Below are 3,108 nucleotides of genomic sequence, written 5' to 3'. Positions count from 1 at the left end.
TTAAAAAGTATTTTCCATTTTATTTTAATAACCTTAATGTATTTAAAAAAATATTTGTCGTATGTTGAAAAATGTTTGTCCTGTAGATGAAATATGTTCAATGTATTTTTCAAAATATTCATCTTGTGTCTTAAAATGTCCATCGTGTATTAAAAATGTTTGCCATGTTTTAGAAAGAATGTTGATCGTATATTTGAAAAATGTATACCAAAACGTATTTATTAATAAAAACAAAAATACCGTTGTAACAAAATAAAAAGAGGAAAACCAGAAGAAAACACTCAAAAGGAGAAACTAAAAAAATAAAAGAAAACCAGAATAAAACCAAAGCTTGGGCCAAAGAATATAGATTTATGGAAACACAAACAAAAAAGGGGTCAAAAAATCAACAAACACGATAGAAATTTTCAATGAAATGGGCAGACCGAGAGTATAGGCTGCGTTCGGTGAAACTTCGTCAAATAGGACTTTCTAGGAAAACTGTCAGAACGGGTGTAATGATTTCGGCGAACACGAGGCACCGGTCTATCGGCCCAAATTTTGGCCGGTCGCACCGCGTATGTCCTATACAAAGCTCCCAAGCCGTCAAATGAGGACGTGGTTGCAGCACATCTGTCGCAGCTCGCCGCTACCACATTCCCAACTGTTGCAGTGACCGTAGTAACTCGCACCAGATCTTTCATCGTGGTATGCAGCTTTTCTCCTTGTCCGACGAATGGCCGATTGTAGCATCTCCGCTATCCAGTTCCAGCAACGACAATTGCCGGTTCCAGCAACTTTGCAACAGCGCATAGGCAGCCTGCCGGCTCCGTTAGTACACGGTTCCAGCTTCGTCAACCCATGGTTGCATTTCTATGTCGCTTTGTAGCAACCCGTCCACAGATGTTTGATGTCCCCATTGCAGCACCTAGGTTGCCAGTTCCAGCAATTTCGCTCACCAGTTGCAGCATCCTGGACTCGCCCCATCCCCTGTCTTAGCTTCACCAATGGCCGGCCCCAGCAAGCCCACACCCTGGATGCAGCTTTTCTATGTCGCCATAGTAGCTTCCCGCGTCGCCGGTACCAGCACCGCTCTGCGCTGTAGCAGCTTTTGCACGCTCCGGCTGCAGCTTCTCACATTGCCGGTTCAGACATTGTCATGCGCGCATTGCAGCATCTGCGTGCACCGGTTGCAGCTACTCGTATCGTCGTCCGAAGAGAGCTAGGACCGACGCTCACCTTTACAGCAGCGATGCCCCATTTGGCAGCACCGGCGCCCTCCCCGGCCTCTAGCAGTGTGATGAGCAGTGCCCCAATAGTAGCGCATGGACCAGAACGTGTCGTTCAATGCCTCCATATCGCCATCCGGAGAGAGCTAGGACCGACGCTTGCCTTTGCAGCACTGACGCCCCATCTCGCAGCACCGGTGCCCTCCCGGCCTGCAGCAGTGCGATGAGCAGTGCCCAAGAGTAGCGCACGGACCAGAACGTGTCATTGAATGCATCTGTATCGCCATCCGGATAGAGTTGCGACTGACGCTCGTTGCTCGCCTTTGCAACACGATGACCCATCTCGCAGCACCGGCACCCTCCCGGCCTGCAGCAGTGCCCCAATAGTAACGCACAGACCATAATGTGTCGTTGAACGCATCACCCTACCATTATTATCATGGCGTCATCCTTCACCGAACTACTGTTTTAGGCATTCCTAATTCTAAATTCGGTTAATTTTGGACATATTGGACATGATTGGTAGTCCTTTTCTTATACGGTAAGTCTAGCCGCTTCATCAATAGATGAGAGGTGACGGCCAATTGAACAGTACACAATCGAACAATCAATCTATCACTATGTAATCTTTACCGTATCTCCTTTACCCTAGTTTTTCTTCTTCTCGTTTTTCTTGTTGCGGGGCGGCGAAACTCGAGGCCCTAGGGGCGATCGGGTCGATCTAGGGCAGTCCATAGCTGCCGCGCGTCCTGACGGGGCCCCCCTTAGGCATGTGGGGATTGCTTGAATACTGCACTTCTGGCCGGGTCTCCTTTGATGTGAGTTGTGGTGTATCATCCCCGGTGTTGATGGTACACAGTGACGTGTTCATGTGCATGAAGGAAATATGCCCTAGAGGCAATAATAAAGTTATTATTTATTTCCTTATATCATGATAAATGTTTATTATTCATACTAGAATTGTATTAACCGGAAACATAATACATATGTGAATACATAGACAAACAGAGTGTCACTAGTATGCCTCTACTTGACTAGCTCGTTGATCGAAGATGGTTATGTTTCCTAACCATAGACATGAGTTGTCATTTGATTAACGGGATCACATCATTAGGAGAGTGATGTGATTGACTTGACCCATTCCGTTAGCTTAGCACTTGATCGTTTAGTTTGTTGCTATTGTTTTCTTCATAACTTATACATGTTCCTATGACTATGAGATTATGCAACTCCCGTTTACCGGAGGAACACTTTGTGTGCTACCAAACGTCACAACGTAACTGGGTGATTATAAAGGTTCTCTACAGGTGTCTCCGAAGGTACTTGTTGGGTTGGCGTATTTCGAGATTAGGATTTGTCACTCCGATTGTCGGAGAGGTATCTCTAGGCCCTCTCGGTAATGCACATCACTCAAGCCTTGCAAGCATTGCAACTAATAAGTTAGCTGCAGGATGATGTATTACGGAACGAGTAAAGAGACTTGCCGGTAACGAGATTGAACTAGGTATTAAGATACCGACGATCAAATCTCAGGCAAGTAACATACCTATGACAAAGGGAACAACGTATGTTGTTATGCGGTCTGACCGATAAAGATCTTCATAGAATATGTAGGAGCCAATATGAGCATCCAGGTTCCGCTATTGGTTATTGATCGGAGACGTGTCTCGGTCATGTCTACATAGTTCTCGAACCCGTAGGGTCCGCACGCTTAAAGTTTGGTGACGATCGTAATTAGGGTTTTTGTGTTTTGATGAACCGAAGGTTGTTCGGAGTCCCGGATGTGATCACGGACATGATGAGGAGTCTTGAAATGGTCGAGACATAAAGATTGATATATTGGAAGCCTATATTTGGATATCGGAAACGTTCCGGGTGAAATCGGGATTTTAGCGGAGTA

Source organism: Triticum dicoccoides, chromosome 7A, assembly GCF_002162155.2.
Source record: "Triticum dicoccoides isolate Atlit2015 ecotype Zavitan chromosome 7A, WEW_v2.0, whole genome shotgun sequence".
Taxonomy (NCBI): domain Eukaryota; kingdom Viridiplantae; phylum Streptophyta; class Magnoliopsida; order Poales; family Poaceae; genus Triticum; species Triticum dicoccoides.
The sequence above is the reverse complement of the archived record's forward strand: the minus strand, read 5'-3'. Positions refer to the sequence as shown.